At 37.9% G+C, this 26,620-nt stretch overlaps 1 pseudogene; it reads left to right on the top strand.

Annotated features, from left to right (window-relative positions):
- Positions 1-308: 308 nt before the first annotated feature.
- On the top strand, positions 309-23,792 carry LOC127555561 (L-amino-acid oxidase-like; annotated as a pseudogene).
- The last annotated feature ends 2,828 nt before the right edge of the window (positions 23,793-26,620 follow it).

Here is a 26,620-nt window from a genome sequence, read left to right as displayed (position 1 = left end):
ATCTTCTAAAAGACAATGACCATTCTGCACAATTATGAATAACAGGTAAAGCAGGTATGAAGGAATAATGACAGTCTTAAGGGGACAGAGAGCGCCCTTAGAAGAAGTATTTTTTCCTGGCTTTGTTAAAGATTCTTCTGGGAATAGGTTCCTGGATACCCCAGAGATTCTTGCAGTCCTCTCCTAGGCAGTCAGCCCCGGGCCTAGAAGAAAGAAGAGGACAGTGAAATACTTTTCATGGAAAGTCTGGCACTTTCCTTGGTGCAATATAGACATTAAAAGGAAGCCTGAGATGAAAAAGAGTCAAGTGGGGCAACCACACCCATCAGTAGAGCTTTGGGCATTGGAGAAAGGGTGGAGTTGTTTGGCTAGGGAAAGTGGAACTGTGGAGCTCCTGGGTAAGCAAGACCTGAGGGTTGGTTGGCTGAGACATTAATGGGCAGGGAAAAAAAAAAAAAGCTGAAGTGGGTCTAAAGCCTTATAAGAATTCGCACCAACAAATCTCACATCCTGGCATGCTTGTGGTGTCATGAAGATGTGGGGTAAGTGATGGTTCAGATGGCATGGCAGAGAATGGGAAACTGGGGAGGGACTGTTAACAAAGAATGGGACTATCAGAATAGAACTGAGGGAATAAGGGGATAAAACAGGACATTGGGGAACAAGGGAATGGCTAGATCAAGAGGACAGAGAAATTTGGAATAGATTGGGCTTGAAAATCATAGGGAACAGTGATTGACCTAAAGGACATGGAATCAAGGAAAGGGGATTATAAGGATTAACAAAGCAAATTTAGAGTCCTAGGTTAGGGGAGTTATAGATAAGGTCATAGTGAAGTAGTAGTACAAAAAAAAAAAAAAAGGTACTAGAATTGATAATATGAAATAGATTTGAGAGAGCTTCATAGTTCATTTGATACAAAGAATTTATATAATAGGCAACCACTACAGGTTAAAAAGGTTTGCTATTTCATTTTATGTGAATAGCTCATGGGCTCAAACAAATACAATTAGACAAAGTAGTCGTATTGAATGAACAATTTGCTTTTAGGGGAACATTATTTTTTCTTTAAATTTTTTTTCCAATTTTATTTTATTTGAAGAAAGAGAATAAGAAAAAAAAGAAAAACAGAAAAGAAACACAGAACAAAATGAGAGAAAACAAAAGAGAGCATTGTCATGTGCCCAACAGACTAGCAGGGAAGATTCACAATATATAACAACAAATACCAATTCAAGAAAGTATATTATACTACATTATATATGGCTACATTAGTAGACGAAATTATATTCATGAGTGTCCATCTTTACTTCCTTGCACATTGTTCTTTTGTTCTCTGCTATATACCTTTTTTACTTTATTTTTCCCCCTTTCATTTCTCCATCCCCAAGCAGGCTATAGTTAAGAAAAGATATATATATGTAGATATACACACACACACACACACACATATATATCCACATATAGACACACACATATCTTTCTTATTCCTGCTGACCTTTTGCTTTAATTTTGCTCCTAACTTGCCTTGCCATTATTTAACCTTCCCCCACTCATGATCCCTTGTCTTCTTCCTTCTCCTTTGCTTCCTTGTCCTACCCATTCCTCCTCTCTTATTTCTTTATAGATTTTGAAGGGTGCTATACCTTTCATAGTATATATGTAGTGTTGTCTATTTAACTCATTCTTGATATGAATAGGTTTTCAAATTAGGAGCTCTTCTCCCTTTCCTCTAACGTCTCTGTGTCTATTCTTCATTTGTATGACAAAATTACTATTTTTACCTTATCTGTGTCCCAATCTTTCTTTTAAGCTGTTATATTGTTGATATCAATCTTAAACATATGGCATTCATTTCCCATGAAATAAACAATTTGTCTACATTGAGTTCCTTGAAATTGATCTTTGATATTGGCTCTTAAATGTTAAAATTTCTATTAAGTTTGAGTTTGGTTGATAGAAAGTCCTGAAAATCTGAAATTCATTTTTTCTCATTCAATATTATAGATAATTTTGCTGGATATGATATTTTTGGCTGTAGACCTAGTTCTTTTGATTGTTGGTAAATATGATTCCAGGACCTGCAGTCTTTTATTATGGCTACTGATAAGTCCTGTACAATTCCAATTGTAGCTACAGCATATTTGAATTTTTTTTTCTTGTTTCTTGCAAAATTTTCTCGGGTTTCAAAATTTGGCAATAATGTTCCTATGTGTTTTCCACAAAGGATCTCATTGAGGTGGTGATTGATGGTGAGGTGGATTTTTTCTATTTTTATTTTCCCCTCAAATTCTGTAATTTCAGGACAATTTTCTTGCATTATTTCTTGCATTATTGTGTCCAAGCCCCTTTTTTGATCACAACTTTCAGGCTGTCAAATTATCTTTATATTTTCTCTTCTTGATCTGTTCTCCAAATTTGTCATTTTCCATATAAGATGTTTTACTTTCTGTTCTATTTTTATAATCTGTTTTGTTATTTCTTGGTCTGTCATAGGTTCACTGGCTTCCCCTTGCCCAAATCTAATTTTTAAACATTTTTTTGTATTATGGCTTTTTATATACAAAACATACACATGGGTAATTTTTCAACATTGACCCTTGCAAAAACTTCTGTTTCAACTTTTTCCCTCCTTCCCTCCATCCTCTTCCCTAGATGGCAGGTAGTCCCATATATGTTAAATATGTTAAAGTATATGTTAAATACAATATATGTATACATATTTATACAGTTATCTTGTTGCACAAGAAAAATCACCAATTCTAATTTTCAAAGAATTATTTTCATCTTTGAGACTCTGTCTCTCCTTTTCTAGTTGGTTAACTGTTATAATCTTGTTTTTCTTGGATGGTTTTTATTTTTTTCTCTATGTCTCTCATTTAATTTTTAAAATTCTTTTTTGAGTTCTATAAATTCTCTCTGGGCAAGAAGCCATTTGTACTCTTTGAGGTAGAAGGGTTTTTTTTGTATTTCAGTGTTCTCCCCTGAAAATGAACCCTGGTCTCCCCTGTTCCCATAGTATGTTTCTATGGTGGGGTTCTTTCTTATTTTCCTGTTCATTTTTTTAAAATAAAAGATTAGTGTAAGCACCTCTAATCTTGGGGTGGGAGATGGTGTCTCTGGCTTCATTTCAGCTGTTCCCTCTGCCAAGAACCCCAAATCAAGAGTTCCACCCTCCTGCAAGTGCCCGAAGTCATTAGCTTCCTTGTTCCAGTACCTTTGCACTCATGGGTGTGCTGGTTTCTTCTCACCCAGAGCCACATCGTGAAGCATAGCCAGCTGGCATTCCTAATCATCTGAGATTTCCTCAATCTTCCCAGACTCACACCCAGATTCCACAAGCAGTTGGAGAGGTGAAAATTTTTATGTTTATTGCTGAGGCTCCAGCCACACCCAGCTTGCTCCAGGGCTCCCCTCTTAGTGTTTTTGAGGAGCTATCCAGGAAGTGATTGCACTTCACACAGGTTAACCTAAGTCCTGGATCTTTCTTCAAATATTCTTGGATTGTTTCAGGAGTATCCCTGTTCTACCCTAAGTCTTCTTGATTTTTCAGGAGTCTACATTCATCCTAATATGCAAATTTATTGTATTTGTGGGGGAAATCAGGAGAACTTGAAATTTACCATCCTACTTCACCATCTTCCCAGAATTCCACCATAAGGAGAGCTTAAAAGCTGTCCTTCTAACTCAGATGCAAACATTTATCTGTACCTTCTGAGAAGTTTTGTGGAATTTCTCTGGAATGGCATGTTAACTATTAAATTGTCCATCATATGGTCCATTAATGGTCCTTCACTGACACCTTGATTCAAAATAATATATATAAATTATAGTTATGGTCCCAAGAAATTTTTTCTCAAATAGCCAAGTTCCACATCAGAGGCTTCAAGTCAATTCAGATCTAAAAATACAAACAAACAAACAAACAAACAACAACAACAACAACAACAACAACAAAAACAGGCTTGCAAATGCATAACCTAATCAAGGCTGATATTGAAGATGAGATATGATAGGGGGCAGACACTCCTGTGCCTTGTTTTCTTTTCACATACATGACAAAAAGGAAATGAACTTGCAGGGAAAGGAAAAATATAACTTGCAAGATGATCATAGCAAAAATATCAATATCAATCTCATTTTCCCCTTGCAATGCAGAGAGTAAAGGGCTTATAGAACACAGTCAAAATCGTGTAGAAAAATTAGAGGTTTTGTTTTAATTATTTAGCATTAATGTATTCAATTTATGAAACCAATGACCATTTTCCCAACCACTGACCTTTTACATATTCTTGGTGACTTACAAGGCTAGAAAACAGAATAGGTTTCTTATAACATATGTTATATAGCAAAAGAATCCACAATCATTTATATAGCCAATACTCTCAGATTAATCTTGCTTTAGGCATTTAAGAAAGCTGTAGATCACGTTGATTAAACAACGGATATGCACTAAATAAATGTTAAATAATGACAGGATGATTTGCTGAAGACAGATGATAGAAGTAATATTTTTGAAATAATCATTTTCAGGCAATTTGCAACTAATCAAATTAAAAACATCTAACAAACTTATCTTTTCTATTCCAAAGCACTTCATATGCTACCAAAAAAAAAACCACCAAAAAAGTGCTAACTTAGAAAAATTTTGTAATTTGTGATGGATGCCTGTGTCATAAAAAAGTCCCATTCTCAGCTATAACCAATACTCTAGCATCCCAAAGAAAAGTGGGATAAGCATTTTACACACAACATCCTCAGAAAAAGATAAGACATATGTCAGAATGTCCCCTAATTTAAATATTATCAAAAAGTTACCAGTGCATTTTAATAACCCATGAGATATTTGGGTTTTCAGGGACCTCCACTGCAAGTTAGACCTAAAACATAATGGGATGACCACGCATTTTAATTTTTCTGTTCCTGTGACAGATTCCAAAAGAGATATGGTACCATTATGAAGTGGTAATGAAAAGATATGAGATTATAGTAAATAGATTTGAGAGAGCATAATAGTCCAACTGAAATAAAGCACTTATGTCACAGGCCTCTATCACAGGTTACAAAGGTTTGTTATTTTATTTTACACGAATAGTACACCTACTCAAATATGACTAGACAAGGCAGTCATACTGAATGAATGCTTTGCTTTTGGGAGAACCCGACATTTTATAGCTCAGGGGAGACAGAGGAGTTGGGGTTGGGGTAGGATGTAGGAAGTAACAATGATCTATTCAGATGTTGAGACTGTTCCGTAGATAGTTTGGGAAAACTAAGTTCCTGTTAAGTGTGTCTCAAAGGTTGATGTGACCATCTTTAAAGATGCTAACTTAGTCTCAAAGAGGATGATTTGTTTAAGACTTTTGTCCTCACATCATTGAGACAATGGAGGCTGGATAAAACTTAATTAAGTTTCAGCCTCTCATCATTCTATGCAAACAGAACAGTCTGGAAACTGACCTGATCAGAGTTTACAAACTCATTTTTAGCAGTTCCTAAGAATAAGCTGGTTCCTATGCATCCATAGAAAATGCTGGATTGGGGTGCTTCTAGGTGGGACATGGAGGTTACGAGTTAGAAGTTAGGGGTAAGGTCAGAGGGATCAGGAAAAGAGCTATAAAGGATAGAGAGTGTGGTATACTACAACAAACACTGGACTGAGCCCTGGAATCTAGATCTGTTTCTGTTGCTGACCCACTTTGACAGTGGAAAATACTCTTCCACTCTCTGATCCTCAGTTTCCCTATCTATAAAAGGAGAGGAGTCAAATTATCTAATCTCTACAATCTCTTCCAGCTCTGCACTCTAGAAGTTGCTTAATGAGAATTTGGAGTTAGATATACCCAAAGATACAAGACCTCCTTTTCTCAATTTCCTGCTTTTGAGTCTCTTTATCTGGACAGAAAAATCTTACATTTTATTCTCCTATCTCTACCTCATGGTAGAATTCATTTTCAAATGTTATAGGCTTAAGAATTCCCCATAAGAATTCATTTTCAAATATTATAGATTTAAGATTCACCTACTAAGAAATAGGTGAAACATAAATGGAAAATTGTCAGTGTGAATGATTTCTAACAATGGCCAGAGCAGGAAGCCAGGTCTCTTTCCTTGCTCCCTTCCTAGTATGTTAAATGATCCTGGAGAAATTTCATAACCTTTATGTTAAAGTCTCCCTATTCATTAGGCTTAAGAATTCATTAGTTAATTGTCATCTTGTGAGAGTTACACATGATTTTTTAGATATTATTAACTGAACAGAGAAAAGGAAGTAGCAATTTCTTTATGTGTGGGATGGATGCTAGACCCCCTTACCCAAGATGACTACGTGGAGGCATCTTCAGATACAAACAGAAAAAGCATTTATTTGATCCTTGCAAGGAGAGGTCCAAACACACCGGCTGAGCAGTCCAGAATGGCGGTGGCACATGGCGGAAAATAGGGAGTGAATTATATAGCAAAAAGACGAATTCATTGTATGGACTGAAAAGGAAGTAACCATTGACCAGTGGTCATCAATGCTGCCTACTTTCTCTTGGATCACATAACTTCCTGAAGCTTAGAACTAAGGTCTGACTTTTTCTGTCCTATGGCCCTCTGAGAATAGGGATCATCAATCCTGATTAATTTCTTCCACCAGGACATCCTTGCTATCTCAGCCTTCAGGCTTATCCCTCTCTTCAGTATCAACTGTAATCCACCTTCTACCATTTAGAACCAACACCTGCATATCAGTAGAAGCTTTCAGGAACCATTTTAGCTAAGAAATCTTGAACTATTCTAGTGATTAAGTGCATAAGCAAGTGGATGATGGCATAATTGCTTAAAGCAATGAGTAGGAATAAGAGACCCTGCTTCTGCCAATTCCCACTATTTGTCTTGAAAACCCTGTCATCACAGATCAACAGATTGGTTTCTGGCAGCCAGTATTACCTGTGGAACTACAGTACTATCAAGGCCAGGTGGACTCAGGGCCATTATCCCATCATTTCTACCTTAAGCGGTCTAGCCCAGATTCATTTAGGATAAAGGGACAAAGGTCTCATCTTCTGGAGCTGATTCAGGCTGATGAGGGACATAGAGCTGGCCCTGCCTAATGGGGTCCAAACTGTGGAGGGGAGACAAATTACTTGTAGGTAGCATCAGCAGCAAAGTAGAGGGGTGCCGAGTGTCAGAATCAGGTATCAGATGATTTCAGGTTGATCAAGTTGTTGGAATTTCATGGTTTGGAGTCTGGAAGAAACAACTCTCACAAATAGATTTAAAATGCAAGGACTAAATATGAGCAAAAAAAAAGAATAAACAAAGTGGAGTTAGTATGGGGGTTATTAGAGAACCCCAAGAACTCCAATCAGAGAAAGGGGAGAGAAGGGGAGGAGATGAGGCTATCATGAATGTCTCTCATTCAGATAGCTTTTCCTAGAATAAATACCAAAAAACATTTCCCCCAAATTCTTGCTTTTGTTTTTTCAAAGGCATAGGGGTAAAGGATGGAACAGTGTGGTCTTAAGTAAGTATGATCTCCTTTAATAAAAATTCTAGAGCCTTTTCAGTCTAACAAGGGAAGACTTTTACCCAATTAGTACAGGTATTAACAAAACCCAAAAACAGTTTGAAGCCCTTGCCAGGGGGCATATGAGCAAAATCCATCTGCCAATCCTGCACTAAGTACTCCTCTTCCAGATAGGATTCAGGAATGTGGGATTTAATAGCCCTTTCAGAGTTTACTTGCCTGGAAGCCATAAAGAAGTGTAAAAGTCAAGAGTTGGGAAATTAAAGGTGCCATGGTCAGGAGCAAACAGGCAGCAGCAGCATGGACAGCTGAATCTGCAAGTCTGTTTCCCTTGACCTGAAGTGAATCTCTCTTCTATTGTCCTTTACAAAATGTAACAGAAACCTCTCTAAGTTCAAAAACAGCTTGTAGTAATTGTTCCCCTATATACTTAGTAGGGGAGTGTTTGGCTATCAAAATAAATAAATTCCCTTTTTTCCATATAGTCCTCATGAGCATGCAAAGCATGAAAGGCATATTCAGAAACACTATAGATATTCATTCTCATTCCTTTCCCCAATTCTAAAGCTCTGGTATAAGTAAAAATGCTCTGAACCTAGTAGAAGGTTAGAATCTCCAATGGCTGGCCTAGGGTGAGCCTAGAGACTTCCTCAATTGAATGGCTATAGCAGTTACTGCTTTAAGGCAGGAGGATCACCCCAAAGACACCAAGTTTCTTTGAAAAATAAACAAAGAGCCTGAAATTGGGTCCCAGGGACTGAGTCAAGACCCTTAGGACCTGGCCCTACCTTTCATCTGTAGAGTGCAGGCTAGTTCCCTAGAGGGCTTCAGGGTCAGCCAGAGTCAGGATAAATTAAAGTCCTTGTTCTTTAGGGGAAGAAGTAAAAGAAGCAGGTAAACTGCCACGAGGCTTGCCAAAGATCTCTCCTGGATTCTGGAGCCCTGAGTCACCAGTCTCTCTCCTCCTCCTGTTGCCTCCAAGTGACTCTGTCTATCTCCCTCCCCCTCTAATCCTTGCCTCTGATTATCTTAACATCAAACATTCAGCAAGCACCCACAGTGAGAAGAGCCATTTATCCAAACATATGCTAATAGAGTCATTGTCTCACATCGAATAGGTAATTAGCCTTAAGCACTCAGTTGTCTGATTCAAGCACACCTTTTTGGAGTTTCAGCTCTCTACATTCATCAATATACAGAGTAAAAGGCTTTAGGTAGGGTTAAGGTGGAGTCAGTTTAGCTTTCAAGGGCCTAATAAGATTGCTTCTTCACAACAGTGAGCAAAAGGAAGGTGGGAGTTAATTCATGAGCCAAATACTTAATAGATTTAGGTAAATTGAGCCTTCAGACAAAGAAACTCTGCCCTAGGAAGCCAGAAAATTAAAGGTTTTTTTTTATGGCAGTTGCCAGAGAAGCTTCTAGGGCTGGGCTATAGATCAAGATATCATCTACAAACTTGTATTGTGCTTGTGGCTTCTACTGACCACTTTCTCTGAGTACAGAAATTTGTTATAAGAAGAAAAAGCAGAGACACAAAATTGATTCTTCAGGCCTCAGCTTGAGAGCATATACATGACAGGATAAAGCATCCTTAGCTGTCTGACAACCAACCATGCAGTAACAATTCTGTCTCATAGCCAAACTCAGGAATAATCATGTGGGTTTATTCAAAAAAACACAATTGAGAAAATGAGTCAGATGGATCCCATCTTAAGCAGAGGCCAAGGTTGTCCTTTCAGCAATTGTCCAGATATCTACCTGTAACAGTTCAGAAAGGCATCCCTTTGAGTAACTAAGAGCATTTTCCTCAAGTGTTAGGTTACTGACTTAATGATCTATCTGGCAATCATATCCAAATTCAAAACTCAAAATAATATTAGTTACAGCCCCAAGAGATTTCATCTCAATAGCAAGTTTCACCAGCACACACACATATATATACATATAGATTCATATTTGTTATTATATTTCTCAAACAAGGAGACCATTATGCACTTAAATATTAAATAATTTGCTGAAGACAGATGGAGACCTTGGTAGAAATAATCATTTTTAGAGAAGTTGCAATTTAACAAATCTCTTAAAAGTTTCTTGCATTGCTAAGCAGTAGAATCTTTGATAAGCATCAAAAATTACTTTGCCTTCATGCAAATAACTATAATTACTGATTGGCCATTGCTTTAGTCACACTAAGACCTATTAAAGATCTCAGCTTAGAAAGGCAAGATCTCCCAGTAAATCCAAAGGCATCTCCAAATATCCTTATCTTTACCTTGCCCCTGGACCCAGATGGTTCTAAAGGATAAAGTGATGTTGGTGACTTTGCACAGACCTCCTTCACTTAACTCCTATTCACTTGCATGTTATGGCATCACCTCCCTGATGTCATGATTTTTTTTTTTTTTTGAGAACAAAGGACAAATAATAGCAACAACAATCTTCTCATTCGACTTCCCTTCAAAATCTCCTAGACATCGATGCTTGCCCTGGCAATGCATGCATATACCTCATTATCAATGTGTGCATCCTTAGAAAGTACACAACTAATGTAAGTGAATTTATCCACAGTATTCAAGATTTCTTCCTTTGTTACAGCGGATGTTACATATGAATTTTGTGGTGCTGGCTGATCAAGTACCTGTGTTTTCTTGTATTAATTGTTAGAGTAAAATTAGTACAAGCAGCAGAGAATTGATCCATACTTTGTTGCATCTCAGCTTCAGAGACTACACCGACTGCACAATTATTTGCGAACAAAAAATAATGCACCCACACTTCTTCTACTTTAATCGGATGGTAAATTCTGTGGAATTCTTGTTTTTTTTGTTTTTTTTTTTTTAATTTAACAGTGTCTGAATTTCTCCATCATTTTCATCAGACCAGTTTTGATGTTTTTGAGTATTCTGACCCAGATGTGCAAATATCCATTCCTTTCCTGCTCCACTATTGCCAACTGTGTTTTCTCAACTTTCTCACCAAGTTGGTAACAAACTGTTCCCATTCCAAGAAGAGGTCTCACCTGTTGACATTAAGTCTTCTGGTAATCATTTTGCCTTGGGATCTTTGCTTTTGTTGAATGCAAAGACTTATCTTGGAGAGGATAAGTCTGTGATAGTCCAGCACACTGTGCTATACATTGCTTTCATCACTCTCATATCCTGTCTGTCTCTTCTTACAAAGATATAGTCTTTTAAATGCCAATGTTTGCTAAAAGGGTTCATCCAAGAAGTTTTATTACATTTAGGTGTGTTGGTGCTGAGAAGGTCATAAGACACACAAGTTTTCAATAGTAAATAAACATGACTATTCCTTTCTTGACTCCATTGCTCCCAAGTACTCCCTGCCATAGCTGGTAGTTTCAGCTTATTCTATTATTAAAATCACCCAGAATTATAAGCTTATCTTCTTTTGGCACATTGATGATGAGAATATCCAGATCTTTCATAAAATGTTTCTTTGATCTCATTAGAATTTATCATGGTGGGAGTATAGACACTGATGATAGTGGCATAGCATTTACCTGCAAGTGACAATCACATTATCATAAGCCTATTGTTCATTCACAACAAGCATAGAAGCTTGCTGACTAGAGTAGTTTTTAAATTTATTTATTTTAAATTTAAAAAAGAAAAAAGAAAACATTGCCATGTGCATAGCTGAACATAAGAGAAGATTCAAAATATAAAGCAATATATTTCCATGTAAAGAAAGCCTATGGAATAATTACTATAATTGTATTCAACCATATTAACTTTGATTGCAAAACCTACCCTAGTTTCATGGTGTTCCCCTTCCCTGTGGCCACTCCAAAAACATATATTCAATTTTGACTTCAGCAAGCTGGCCTTCATTTGCCAACCTTTTTTCACTCAGGGCTGCTATTAGAATGTATTACCAGTTGAATTTTCTCACAAGAGCTGTTCATCTTTCAAGTCTACTACTCTCTCTTTCAGAGTCATCACAGTCCTGTGGCTAGACAGAGTCAATTTGACTGATGATGACTCAGGAAGCAGTGGGTGACCATTGCATCTGCATTGTCTAACCAAGTTCTAAACACTCCAAAGTACCTGCTTCAGTTTCTTTCCTAGGATAACCTCCCAGTTATCCTCAGCCAGCTTTAGTCATCTGTTGCTTTGTTTATTTATAAGTATGTGCACATTTCATATACCAATGATGAGTGGAATCATTTTTGAGGAAATTTTTGTATGTATTTTATGTTTTGACTTCTGGGTGATATCCCCTGGTCTGCCATGGGAATCAGACTAGAGTTGGATAAGCAGACAATTTTTAGGGCTCCTTTTCAAGCATCATGAGGTAAGCAGTGTGGTTCTTAAAAAGATGCTCAGACACCAAGAGATTGTCAAATCCTACTGCTGCTTCCAGTGAGAAGATGATCCTATAATTACAGCTTCAAACATATTTACACCTGCTGCTTTATCATTTGTTTATCACTTTGAGATGATAGGTAAAAATAGTAAAATGGAATGGGTGATATTTTTTGATTAGTACATAAATTGTATTTAAGTGAGGTAAAGTTGTATGAAGTCATCATCCTTACTCTCTCTTCCAGAGTCATCACAGTCCAGTGGCTAGACAGAGTCAATTTGACTGATGATGACTCAGGAAGCAGTGGGTAACCATTGCATCTGCATTGTCTAACCAAGTTCTAAACACTCCAAAGTACCTGCTTCAGTTTCTTTCCTAGCCATGGAGACAAGTTATTCTCATGTGCCCATTCTACCAGGGAGCATCTTTATTTGCTTCAGGTAGACACTTCTCTAACTCACTGATGGGTTTCAGACCCCCCAGTTATCCTCAGCCAGGTTTAGTCATCTGTTGAAATGGTTTACCAGGGTGTAGATACTGTGCATACTGTAGCTTCTTGGAGCCACAGGTAAGAGTTAGTTGGATCAGATAGACACCAAAGGTAGAAAATAGTAATGAAAAGGGCTCTGCAGCCCTCATACCAGATGTCATAGTCGTCCCTGAACAAATTCTACACTCAACATCTTGTGGGGGCAGTAGATAGAGTGCAGGATCAATGGCCAGAGAAATGTGGGTTCAAACCCACCCTTTGACATATTTGAACTATGAGACCTTGAGCAAATCACATTAACTGTTCTGAACCTTGTATGGGAATTAAAATTGTCTTACCTACAATAAAAGAGACTGAGGCAGAAGTTTGAGTCAATGGAACTTTATTAAAGTGTCCATGATTCTCTCTAATGAAGTGGACCTTAGATCTTATTCATAATCTGGAGTGCCTCTTCTTTCCAGGACTCTATTAAGGTTAGGTATCCAATCATTCCAGAACAGCTAAACCAAATACAGAATAGTTCCATTAATTGATATATGACATGTAAGCTAAAAATAAGTAATATGTCAGCAGGGTCATAAGTTGGGTGAAGCAAGAAATAGCTTCACATCAGATGGATGGGCTTCTCCTTAATTTGGGCGAGAGAAAATGGTTCAAGCTATCACAATCAGAGACCTTAAAGTCATCTGCTCCTGTTGGACAAGTTATTGGTTTGAAGGTACAAAAATATTTTGGAGGACTTTCCATTTAGCTGTTACCTCTGCCAAAATGGGCTTAATCACCACACCATCACAAGGCAAAAGGAGGGCCTATAGTTAATTTCCTATAGTTAAGCAAATGAATTTAGAATCTGAGCTCACAGCTTTGAGACTTTATATACAGAACTTTAATATGATTCTATCAAATTGATTAATAATTATTTTAATAGAATAGGGGTCCAAAATTAATTACATCCCTACTTTAGTTTCCTCATGGAGAAAATGGGGATAATAATAGCTCATATTTTACAGGGTTGCTGTGAGATGGAAATGAAAGAAGATCTTCGAATTTTAAAGTACTATGTAGGGAGTCCTGAAAGGGTTAGTGCATTAAGATAGCTCAGGAGCTTAGATCTGGGGAAAGGACTTAGAATCATAGACACATGAGTTTACATTTTTCTTCAGACATTGATTGGTTATGTGACTCTGGACCAATTGTTTAATTTCTCTTCAATTCAGTTGGCTCCTTTATAAAATAGGAATACTCATAACTCATCCCTCACAGGATGATTATGAGGATCAAATTCTATAGTATATATATATAAAGCTCTATATCATTTTCAGTTATTATAATCCCCATTCTATAGATAGAGAAACTTTGATTTAGAAGCAGTATTCAAATTCAATCATGATTCAAAGTCAAGAAATATTTCCATTTCATTTTGACCTCAATAAAAAATGAGGAGCCTAGCCCAGGGCGAGCTAAGTTGTGGGAAGGGAATGTCCTGGCCCTGGCCTTTCTGCTGCTTTATATCTTCAGGACGTGAACATTTTGTCCACAGGTATCCTGACCTTTGCCTTCATCCTGGCCATTTCTAGTTGCCATGGCTATTCTGATCTTCTTCAGTGCTTCCAGGACCCTGAATATGAAGCTATTCTGAAAACTGCCCAGGAGGGACTTGGTACCTCTGACTCTAAGAAGCATATCCTGGTGGTAGGAGCTGGGATGTCTGGATTGGTGGCAGCTAAGATGCTTCAGGATGCTGGACATAAGGTAAGGAAGCAAATATCCATCCACAAACAGTTATCAACTATCTACTCTCAGTCAGACTGTGAGTTTCCCCAGGACTGGCCTTGACTCGCTAAATAGATAAGCTCCAATAGTGTGACATGGCAGCCAAAGAAAGAATACAGTCCTAGCTATGGAGTTGGAATAAAGACTTTTCTTTCTTTTGCTCCCCTCTCCAAACTATAAGCTCCCTGAGAGCAGTACCAGGATCTTCCCCTTACTTTCCAAAGGCATGCTCTATTTTCTCCCCAGACCAGGGCCAGGATTTGATTCTTCTCTTATTGTTTTTGAGCACTTCTCTTTCTTTTTCTCTCTGTTTCTCTGTCTCTGTCTCTAGCTCTCTGCCTCCCCCACCCCCAAAATCCTTTTTTCTCATCTCCAAGCCCACACACAAGTCTATAGTGGAGACAAGGTTCATTGAAAAAAAAAAGAACCAACAATACAGGACCACAGTCTCAAGGAATTAAAAACAGGAGTTTTTATTCCCAGCTCTTGCTGTGTGACCTCAGGATGTTAGGGGTCACTTGTTAGTGGTGGCTGAAATCTAATTTTGACCAACAGAATAGGTCTTGTCATGTGAGAAGACATGAATGATAGAACAAAACGAGAGGCAACTCTATATCAGTGAATATTTCTGATTTATTCCATTCTCTGTATAGAATATATATGTTTTCTAAGCATAGCAAGATTATTATAGATTGAAGAAAAGCATACATTCCTTTGCAAGCAACACCTATATCTAGAACTATATTTTATGACCTCCAGACACTTATCTCTGATTGCCAGGGTCATAGTAGCTCTAACTTGTCTGCTAGCTTAACTTAGAAAATAAAATAACAGTAAAGGCTGATTTGTAACTTCTTAACTCTATAATACACAGCTATAGAAGCTGTAAGAACCAAACACTCTCTTAATTTCTAAAAGTGTGCTGTGACACACAGCTGCAGGAACTGTGAGAACCAAACCACTTTCCTGTGCAAATACCCTTTTTAATCCTTTACAGGCTTTCTAGGTTTCACACTTTATGTGGTCCCCAACATTAGGGAAAATACTTAACTCTTCTGAGACTCAGACCTCACATATCTGAGAAGAGAAAAATCAGAAATGGCCTAAGCCCTGCTCTCAGGAAACAGTCTGAAGAAAACAGAACAAGAAGCAAACTCAAAATCTCTCTGGGAGAGAAAATGTGATCTGAGGAAGAAAGTGAAGGAGCAGACCTGTTTTCTACCGTCAGAGAACTCAGTTTCAGGAGACAAAGAAGTTCCAGCTTTCTTTTTTTGAAAAGTTTATACCTTGTGTCCCCCAAATATTCTCATTGTGGTAAATTTGAGAACACTTTGAAAACTGTAAATTCTTGCATGCAAAAGAACAATTATCAGACAGTAAGATCTGGGGCATGGGGTTAGATTGGATGGCTTCTAATTTCCCTTACAACTCTAAGTTTCTGTACAGAAGAGCAGTGGTTTGATTTTTGTGGTAAAGGATGACTTCCTGGAGAAGACAGTCCTTGGGTAAGAGTTTTATGAGCAGAGGGGAAAAAGATCTAAGTAGAAAGACATAAATACTCGAATTTCTCCTTATAATGGAAAGTTTTGAAATCAGTTTTTTCTCTGATTTCTAACACATATCATCACCTACCATCCCCTAGATCTTCCCCCAATGTTTACCCTAAACCAAACTTACCACTACCATCTTGAATCTGTAGATTACTGCTAATCAACCAAAGTCTTTCATTAGTGAAACTTCTCATCTTCAACTTCATATTTCAAGGTCAGGATCTTCCTGCCTGTCAAATGGGGCAATTGAGGCCCCCAAATGAAAATTGTCTAAATCAGTGTAAAATCAGAGCTTGAGCCCAAATCCCATGATTTCCAAAACAATGCTTTTTCCTATATCATATCTAACCACATTCTATAATTCTAATAAAAAATACACTCCTTAAGGGCAGAGAATATCTATTTAATGTTTATCTCCCCAATGACAAGCACATATAATAGGCACTTAATAAATACTTGTTATATAACTGATTAGGTTAGTTTATGCTGACATTAAGGGAATGAGGGCCAAAGGAAATAGTCCCTCTTTCTGGGCTTTCTCTTTCCATTCTTATGTACTTCCAAATAGGATTGTTTGGATACAGAAGAGTTTCTTCCTCCCTATAACACTGTTGTTCCATCATGATGGCATACCTTTATCTCAAGTTGGGGAGAATGGAAGGATGAGAGGGTATGCTATGGGTAAACTCTTGTCTTAAGGAGTCACTCTTCCTGAATCTAGGTAACAGTCTTAGAAGCCAATGACAAAATTGGGGGAAGAGTGACAACATTTCGGAGCCCAAAGAATGACTGGTACATCGACCTGGGTCCTATGAGGTTGCCAACCCAACACAGGTAAGACCTGAGGTAAAGGACTAGGGTATGGACTGAATATAATAAAGATGACAGGGTTCAATGTAGACATTTGTTCCCAGTAATGAACTTTCCACAGTCCTACAAATACTCTTGAGGAAATAGTTGAAAAAGAGATTAATGTACCTATCTGATGAAGGAGAAGATTAGTTCAGAGATGTCATAATACCAAAGGTTCCAAAACCAATTTAATGACAGAGACATTGCAAAATACCATGGTGTCCTTTATATATCGGACCAAGGCTATCCCTGCTTGCAAAGGGTTGCCACCAGTATCTGCCCAGAAGGCAAGTTATACCTGGTGGTCCAAATTTGGTTTTGAAAGTAAGTTGAACAGAGCAATGCATCTGAAGATCAGAAAAGAGCCAGGGAGTCCTGGAGGAAAGTGGTGACGAAATAAAAGAGAAAGAAGGGACAAGGAAGAGGGGTGAGAAAAAGAAGAATCAGACACAGAGGAAGTGAGGGTAGCAACGGGAGTGATGGTGATATAGAAAACTGGAAAAGAAACCAGAAAAGGGAGGTTTGAGATTGTAATCCCACAACATGGAGGGAAAACATTCTTCCTAGTAGCTTGGTTTAGTTGGGGAAAGAATAAGAAGATCGGGGTCCTAGTCCCAACTTTGCCAGTTTACTGACTTTGTGACTTTGAACTAGATACTTAGCCTCTCTGAGCTATGGTTTTCTGAACATTAGACAGCTATGTGTCACACTGTAGCACAATCTTTGACCTAGAGATAATATTCATTGAATGCTGGCCTCAGACACTTTCTACTTGTGTCACCCTGGGCAAGTCACTTTATCTATCTCAGGTTACTCAGCTATAAAATGGGAATAATAGCAGGAGCTAGTGGCACATAGCCGGTATTTAGTAAATGATTGTTAAAATATCCATCTATCTCACAAGAATATTGTGAGAAAAATCCTTGGTAAAAATTCAGGTAATATATAAATACAAGTTATACTTGAAATCTTTGAACATCAGAGCTGGAAGGGAGGACCTTAGAGATAATGAACAATCCTCTTTTCCCTCATTTATGGGTGAGAATACTAAAATTTCAAGAAGGGAAATGACTTGCTAAAGTTTACTGAGGGAATTAGTTAATGAAAGATGTTGGATACAAATCTAGTCTAAAAGTTTTCAGAACCAAGGAGAGTTACTACCTGCAAAATATAATAGAGAAGGCTCTTCTGTTTATAATTAGACTGGCTGAATTGGAAACCTAGTTCTTTTTAGTTTCTTTTAACTATATCATGAAGGGTGTGCACTAAATAGTCTCTAATTTCAGCGCTTCCAGCTCTAAATCTATGATCTAAAGAGAGAATGTTTGCAGTGCTTAGCAACCCTTAAAGTTTGTTGTTGTTATTATTATAGTTAGTTATTATTGTTAGTATCTTATGATTTCTGACACCATTCTCTAATATAACTTATTCCAAGTATTTTCTTTTCCCTTTCTGCTCAAACTATTAATAGAAACTATAGCTTCCTACCCTCCCTTCACCTCTTCTTATCTCTCCCCCCCCCCCACTTACCCAGTGAATCCATTCCAATCAACCACATAGCATAGGGAAAGGAAAGAACTCTAGACAGATAGAAGGCATGGGTTCAAAGTCCCAAGCCACTAGCTTGTTGTGTGGCCTTGTGTCATCCCTTCCCTTTTCTGGGTCTCAGTTTCCTCATCTGTACAATGAAGAAGATTGGATAAAATGATATCTAAAGTTCTTTCCACCTCCAAAAAGTTATGAGTGTATAGTATATTTCCTTAAATTAGACTTCTAGAAGAAAAAAGAAATCATTCTGAACCACAATGAGTTTTCACGCCATCCAAAAGGCCTCTTTTCTCTAAAGGGTCACAGAATTTCCAACAATCAATTTAAGAAGAGAATAAATGTTTATATAGCACTTATTTTGTTCCAGGCTTTTGCCAAGCACTTTATCAATATTATCTCATTTGATCTTTACAACAACTTTGTAAGATAGATGCTATTATTATTCCTATTTCACATAGATGAGAAAACTGAGACAGACAGAGGAAAAGTGGCCTGCCCATATTAGTCATACTCATAAATATTTGAGGGAGGGGTGGGAATTGAACTCAGGTCTTCTAAGTCCAGGCCCAAACTTTACCACTAAGGTATTTAACTTTCTAGAAAAGTCAGCAACTATTTTACCTTAGGTGCTTAACTTTCAAGAAAGATCAGCAACTAGCTTTCTCTGAAGCCAAAATCAAGGTGAAATTGGCCAAAATGACAACAGGAGAAAGCAGAGGTTAGAATTCAAAAAGAATATATTTTTCAGAGCTCTTTGGATGGGGCAAGAAGTGGTAGTTTTGAAATTGCTTTCTGGGGAAATCTCTACTATGGTTGAGCCACAGGAAGTGACTGTAATTAGTGTTCCTTCTGGGGGTTCTCTTCTTTTTGTGTCCCAGGCTGGTCCGATTCTATGTGGAGAAGCTTGGTCTGAAACTGAACACCTTTATCCAGTCCAATAACAATACCTGGTATTATATCAAAGGCCAGCGACATAGAACTTCAGATGTGCTGGCCAACCCCGACATCTTGGGCTACTCTGTGAAACCTGAAGAGTCAGGCAAGATGCCCAATACACTCTTCAAAGAAGCAATAAGTAAGGTGAATGACAGACCACTCATTCAGCCACCTCCTAATCCCACACCGGTCAATCAGATGCTAGTTTTCTGGGGAAGCCAGCCAGTCTGACCAACCATAACCTAACTCTGCTCATTTCTGTTTTCCCATCAGGCTTCATCTCCAGGATATCTGGGTGCTTGGGTTCATGTGGGTGTTATATATCTCATGCCCACCCACTCCAGGGCTCCTAACCTTTTTCTGTGATTATCCCCTCTTGAAATAAGTTACTCAAGCCAAAGAGCATCTATTTCTATAAGGTCTTTAGAAAGTAGGCCTTTGCTAAATTTTTAGGTCATATGACAAATGGCTATGACCCTGAATTCTCTGTCTTGATGTATAACTAGAACTAGTCCTGTTTCATCCCTTCTACTTTTCCTTATCACTAATTCAGATCCTCCAGCTACTTCCTCCATCTGCCATCGCTTCCTTCCCATCCAACCCTGCCATGCCCTCTTTTCTTTGGAAAGAAAAGTGCAGAGAGGAGGTGTTCAAGCCAATGGCTGTAATAAATCCCAGGTGTCATGGCCACTCCTTCACTAATCCATAACACCTTTTCCTTCTAGGTGGTGGAAAAATTGGGACATCATAACTGTAGTCACTTGTTGTCTACATATGATTCCTTCTCTACCAAGGTAAGAGTTGTGGGAAATGGGAAAGAAGATGGGGAATTCTCCACCTAGTTCAGCCCACTTCTATATCTTTTCCCTTGTTGTGCCTCTTTTCTCCCATTTCCTCTATCTCCTCTACTCCCTCTGCTCTTAACCCAGACCTACCTTCTAAAGGAGGGGCAGTTGAGCAGGGGAGCTGTTCAGATGATTGGAGATATCATGAATGAAGATTCAGGCTACTACAAATCTCTTTTGCACTCCCTGAGAGTTGAAATTACCTCCTTCCAAACAGATGGGTGAGTAGAACATGAACATGAAATTCATGTGGGTAGATAAGATATGGGATACCATTGCTACCATGACAGGAGCCAGATAGGCTCAGGATAATTCTGCTTTCAAATATATCTGCTACTTTTCCACTGTTATATTCTACTATATTTTCATCCCCAGCCTGGAAATGCCTACTATGTGCCAGACTGTGCTAAGTGTTTTACAAAATATTATCCCATTTGATTTTTGCAACAAATCTGAGAAGTAAAAAAAAAAAGAGAGAGAGATTCTATCTCTCCACACATCCGATACAGCTTCTTCCAAGAAGTCAACAGATCTTGAGGGGCAATAATAACAATAGAAAATTGTGTATAAAGGCATCTGCTTAAACAAAGCAGAATAGAGGTCTAAAAGAAATGTCATTATACAATCGGAAAAATGTGGAAAGCTTTATGTAGGGGATGGCATTTTAAATCAAGGGATAGGTATGAGAAGGAAAGGGAGGGAGAATATTCCAGGCATGGAGACAGCAGGAGTAAGGAGATAGTAGTGGAAAGGGGATAGATATTGGTAGAGGTAGAGGATTGTCCTGTTGGTCTAGAGCACAATATGTGTAAAGAAGGAGTGAAAAAACTAAGCTGCAAAGCACTGAGATAAATCTGAAAAGAACCAGGAGTATTCTTAGCAACATAGATATCTTGATGGCCTTATTCATGGTGGGCAATTATTCCCCTTCTTCACAGGCACTAAGTATTAGAGGATGATGTTGGTAGGGGACATAACAATTAAAATTGTGCCAAGTTATGGCTAGCTTTGAATGCCAGAGTGAGGTCTAACAGGGTAAGGGACCCTAAAGTAAAAAGAATGGCATGTTCAGATCTTGGCACACATACAAAAACATTCTGTCAATAGTATGAAAAGTGGCCAAAAAAGAGAAAGAGGAGTCGTACTTATTCAGTCGTGTCCAACTCTTCATGACCCTTTTAGAGTTTTTTGAGCAAAGTTTATGGAGTGATTTGTCATTTCCTTCTCCCACTTATTTTACATATGAGGCAAAGAGAGTTAAGTGACTTGTCCTGAATCACATAGCCCGGTCAGTGTCTAAGACCTGATTTCAACTCATGAAGAGGAATGTCCCTGACACTAGGCTCAGCACTCTCTCCACTGTGCCACTTATCTGGAAAGAGTAAAGGATGGAAAAAATTTAAGAAGCTTTTGAGGTAGTTCAGGCCAATGGTGACATAGGCTCATATAAGAATTGTCACACAGCTTTTTCAAGCTGGCTTCCCCTTGAAACTTCTGAGATCAGAGATAAAAGGTTCATAAGATTTAGAGCTGGAAGAGATCTGAGAGGCTGAGTCATGCCTCCTGATCTTATAGATGAAGAAATTGGGGCTCAGGGATTAAGTAACCTTCACAAGGTTACATCGATAGCAGTCAGCAGAGAATGTATTTGAGCACAAGTCTTGGACTCCAAAGTCAGTACCCTTTCCACTGCTTCAATATTCCAGAATTAGGGCAGGGAAATGGTGGAGATTCTCCTTTCAGCTATCCTATATCTGCATCTCTTGCCAGTACACCAAGTTCACTCCCTCCTCTCCTGTTACAGGAAAACCTCTGATCCAAGAGTATTTAATCTTTTCTGGTATGGGAAAGCCTAGTTATGCCTCTTCTAAGAATAATAGTTTTAAATGCACAAAAGACATTTGATTGCAAAGAACATCGAGTATATTGAAATATGGCTCTCAAAATATTTTTACATAAAGTGTATGGATCCCAGATTAAGGATACCTAATCTAATCAGTTAACAGGTTTTTCTTTCTCTGAGTTTATTTGTATTTTAAAATTCAAGTCTTCCTAGAGCAATGCTTCAAATCAAGAAACATACTGATGCTAACAGTATTTTAGGCTCTATGCCAGGCAAATTAGGAACATTAAGGGACCCCTAGGATCTCCCCATAGGTGGCCATATCCTTTGTTTCTCTAGAGAGTCTTTCACTATCCCTGTCCCTTCTCCTTTTCTTCTTTTGAGACAGCTTTGATGAAATCACTGGTGGCTTTGATCAGCTCCCCAATGCCCTCTACCACACCTTGAAACCTGGCACTGTCTCACTGAGGACAACAGTGGAGAAGGTAGAAATGGTTGGGCCTAAGGTCAAGATTACCTACCAGAGCAGAGGACCCTCCTCAGGCCAGTCCACCATCACAGGTGACTTTGCCATAATCTCTTCATCAACCAGGGCCACACGCCTCATCCAGTTTGAACCACCACTTTCCTTGGCCAAGCAAGAAGCCCTCCGTTCTGTTCATTACCTCAGTGCTACCAAGGTGGCCCTGGTCTTCAGGGAAAACTTTTGGGAACAAGATGGCATCAAAGGTGGGGCATCCATCACAGACCTGCCCACTAGATTTATCTACTACCCTAACCATAATTTCTCTGGCAACGTAAGTGTCCTTTTGGCTTCCTATACTGTGGATGATGACTCCATCTTTTTCCTGGGTGTAAAAGATAAGAAATTGGTGGATCTGGTGCTGGGTGATTTGGCAACTATCCATCAGAGGTCTAAAAAGGAGCTCCAGGATTTGTGTGAGACATCTGTGGTAAAACGCTGGTCCCTAGACCCATTCACCCTGGGTGCATTTGCCGAGTTCACCCCTTACCAGTTTGTTGACTATTTAGAAACACTCTCTGAACCTGAAGGAAACATTCACTTTGCTGGTGAGCACACTTGTATGCCCCATGGCTGGATCGATACAGCAATCAAATCTGGGATCCGGGAAGCTCGGAGGATACAGGCAGCTATTGATGCTGCTGCTGACACTGATACGATGTGACTTTGGATGAGGGATCAACTTTCAAGGAAATCAATGAAAAGTTCTAAAGGGCCTGCTTTTCAGAGCGTGGTCCTGGAAAGGTTAGAGAAAGAAGCAAGTAAAAATGGGAAGTGGGAACTATGTGATATAGTATAGCCTAAGGACTGGCATACAAAGAAAATAAATTGTCAAAAAAATATTTACGGGAAATTGTCCATAAGTTTACAGGCAGTTGTCTATTACTAGTGACAATGCTCAGTTCTAAGAAATCAAGTGTTAGAATCTAATCACATAATCAAAATAATCAAAAGGCATGTTAGAGGTTGTCTAGTCTGACCTATACCTTACCAAAAAAATCCTTTTTGTTAAAGTATCAAGGGGGCTGAGTTCTCATTGATGGTCTCTGTGCACTGGGTTTGAAGACAGGGCAGAGCAAAAGCTTGACTCTCTGGCATAATTCAGTAATAAAAGAACTGAGTGAAAGGAGAGGGTAGATCAGTAAGATCTCTCCTAGTGATCCTGAAAGCAAATGTTTGAAATATAGCTGCTCTCCCAGGTGTACAGTTTAGTGGCAAACATCTTTCCTAGGACCCATTCTGGACCCATTCTGCCTAACAAAGATGGGTTGAGAACAACTTAGTAAAGCTCCTAGAGGAGCCTTCAGCTGCTTTGTGTGACCTCAGAGCAAAGAAATAAGGATAAGAGATTTTAACATTTCTTTGCCATGGGAACAATGACAAGCATGGGATCTAAATCTATCTGATCATTCAATTCACCTCTCCAGCAGAAAAAAAATCACTATCTCATTAAATGACTTGGTATAATAAATCAGCAAACATGTCTTCCAAAGAATGAATAAATCATATGTCTTGCATATATGTGCACTGTTATTTTTTCAAATGTATAAAATTACTGGTATGATCAATAAAATACAATTTTATTTAAACACATCAGTGACTTCAGTCGATTAACAAGCATTTATTAAACACCCACTATGTGGGTGTTGAAGACTTTATTGTGCATGTGGAGAGCTGTGATATAAGGACAAAAAAATAGAACCACTTCTCCCCTCAAATAAATAATGTTGTAACGGGGAAACACATACACATATAAGTACAAAATGGTTGGTTGTTGTTCTTTGTTCTCTAAGTGGATCAAAATTACATTACTATGTTAGACTCAAGTTACAGTATACCTGACTGCTCTGAAGAGACCAATAAAAGCTTGGAAGGCTCTACCACAGATAAGGCACAAATGGTCCATATATATATTTGGGATGGAGATGTCTCTAAATTTGTGCATCTCACATTTCTTTTGAGCTACTGAAATTTTGCTTTGCTTGGAGAGCACATCTTTGATGTGGGCACACTATGCTGGTCAGTCCTTTGCCATCAATGTCATGTAATCATTTCCAAAGTTCTTCAAAGAGATCTTGAGAGAATAATTGTATCACTTCTGACCATAATGTGAAGAGTTCAGTTCAAGAAAGGACCTCAGTGTCCAATATCTTATCCTTCCTAGTGATCTTCAGAATCTTCCCAATATAATTCAAAAGAAAGTGATTCATTTACCTGCATGGTACTGGCATGGTCCAGTTTCCATAGGTCAGCACAACAATTCTGTAGATCTTCAGCCACTGAACTTTTGATAAATTATTTAACTTTAAAAAGCAATAAGCCAGGACTAAAGGGAAGAGATAGTTAGTGTATGGTTTTTTGTTCACAGATGACTGTGTACTTCTGAAGCTTCTGAAGCTTCTTGTGCTAATTTTGGTTTAACAATTAACATGAAGAAATTAAAAATTCAGTGGCTTACTTTGATGTCCTTGTTGAAGTCATCTAAAAATATTTCTGAATTGGAAGAGACCTAAGAGGTCAATGAGTTGAATCTCATTTTACAAATGAGAAAACTAAGGCCCAGAGAAGTTAAATGACTTGTCCATAATCAGAAGTACAAACTAGAAAACTTGGCTCTGAATCAAAACACTCACTCTGAGTCTAAATCTAGACAGTTTTTCCTTTTTATCAGTTTCTAGTTCTCAGTATTCTAGTCAAAAATGTTTTTCATTTGCTTATTTATTTATCAATGGAGAGACAGCTCGATATCATGGAAAGAATTGGAAAAAAAATTAATTTGCATTTAGAAGACTTGGATTCAAATCCTCATTCAGTCATTTTATAGCTGTGCCTCTTTAGACAAATTGCCTCTCTAGACCTTAGTTTCCTCATCAATTAAATAAGAGATTTGTACATAAGGGATGTATAGATCTCAGGATTACAGGGGGTAAAGCATTAGTCCAGGAATCAGAAAGAGCTGAGTTCAAATCTGTCCTTGGATACTTCCTGGCCAAGTCCCTTAATCTCTGTTTTAGTTTTCTCAATTATTAAATAGGGATAATAATGGAACCTATCTCCAGGGTTGTTATAAGGAGAAAATGAGATCATATTTGTAAATACACAGTGCCTAAAATATAGTAGGTACTATAAAAATGCTAACTTATTTTTATTATCATAAATCTGATTTCCCACTTTACCTCTCCTAGTATAACCTAAGTTCCTGTGGACATAGATGGTTTTTTTTTCTTTGCCCTTACAAAAGCAGTAGGCATAACTCCTGGCACACATAAAATTTAATAAAATGACTGTTGAATGAAAATTAGCCACTTCTATAAGGTAAATCATAAGGTCTTAAACAAAGAAGTACTTTCACAACCAAGTTACCAATCAGAAGAATTTGCCTTTTATTTTCACAAAATCACAGAAGCAGGTGATGCTTTGAAAAGGAGGGGAAAAGGGAAAAACCTCAGTCTCATTGTAGATAATTATTAATAATTGAGGAAAAATTTGGACTATATGATTTATAAGCAAAAGAGATATAATAATAGGTCAATGGATTCCCCATTCAGCCCAAAAATCCTGAATATAAAATGAGACAAGATTTTCACATATTAAAGGTAAGTAATCAAACAAGACCAAGTAATTAAAAGAAAATAATCAACCATGGTGCAAAATTGGATAGTCTGATTTCTAAATGGAGGAAATATTAGGGATTCATCAAGTTGGGAAAAGCGCACAAACAAATGCAATTCACTGAAATAAGGAACAAACGGTGCCCCCTCCTCCCAATTGTCTGTATTCAATCAAAGGAACATGAAAACAATAACTATTTAACCAATATGGGCCCAATTTTCAAATAAGACATATAAGTTGCTTACGATGATATTTGTGAGAAAACTCCTTGCATTAATCTTTAAATGTAATAGGGTTTCTAGTCAGTAGGGCCTAGTCCTTAGTAATGGATCTCTAAATATCTTTTAGAAATTGTTCAGCTTCTCAGCCACACAGAACTAGGTTCAAAAAATAAAATATTCTCACAATTCCCATAATTGAATAGTTTTCTCATAAAACAGAAATTGGAATAGATGCATGATTGAACAGAAAGGAAACTGAGCTATATTCAGAATCACATAACAAGATGGAGTCAATATGCTTCATTCAGTTCACACACTTCCCTCAATCTTAATACTTAACTACCCTGTGATAAAACTAGAAAATTATTATTCTAAATAGTTTAGGAAATTCAAATAAATGAGAAGAAATAAAAACTAAACTGTTTGAAGTACTATAGAAGGAAGAGTTCTAAAATTCTTTAAATTGGGCTAGGAAAGGCTTGACATGTGGTAAGCCTTGTATAAATTAGTGTTTAGTATAATTGCAAGAGGGAAATCAATAGGGACTGTACTTTGATGTTCTAAGTTTTGATTTCAAGAATGATGTCT

This window comes from Antechinus flavipes, chromosome 3 (assembly GCF_016432865.1).
Source record: "Antechinus flavipes isolate AdamAnt ecotype Samford, QLD, Australia chromosome 3, AdamAnt_v2, whole genome shotgun sequence".
NCBI classification, from domain to species: Eukaryota; Metazoa; Chordata; class Mammalia; order Dasyuromorphia; family Dasyuridae; genus Antechinus; species Antechinus flavipes.
Note: the sequence above shows the minus strand (reverse complement) of the source record. Positions and strands in the feature narration are given on the sequence as shown.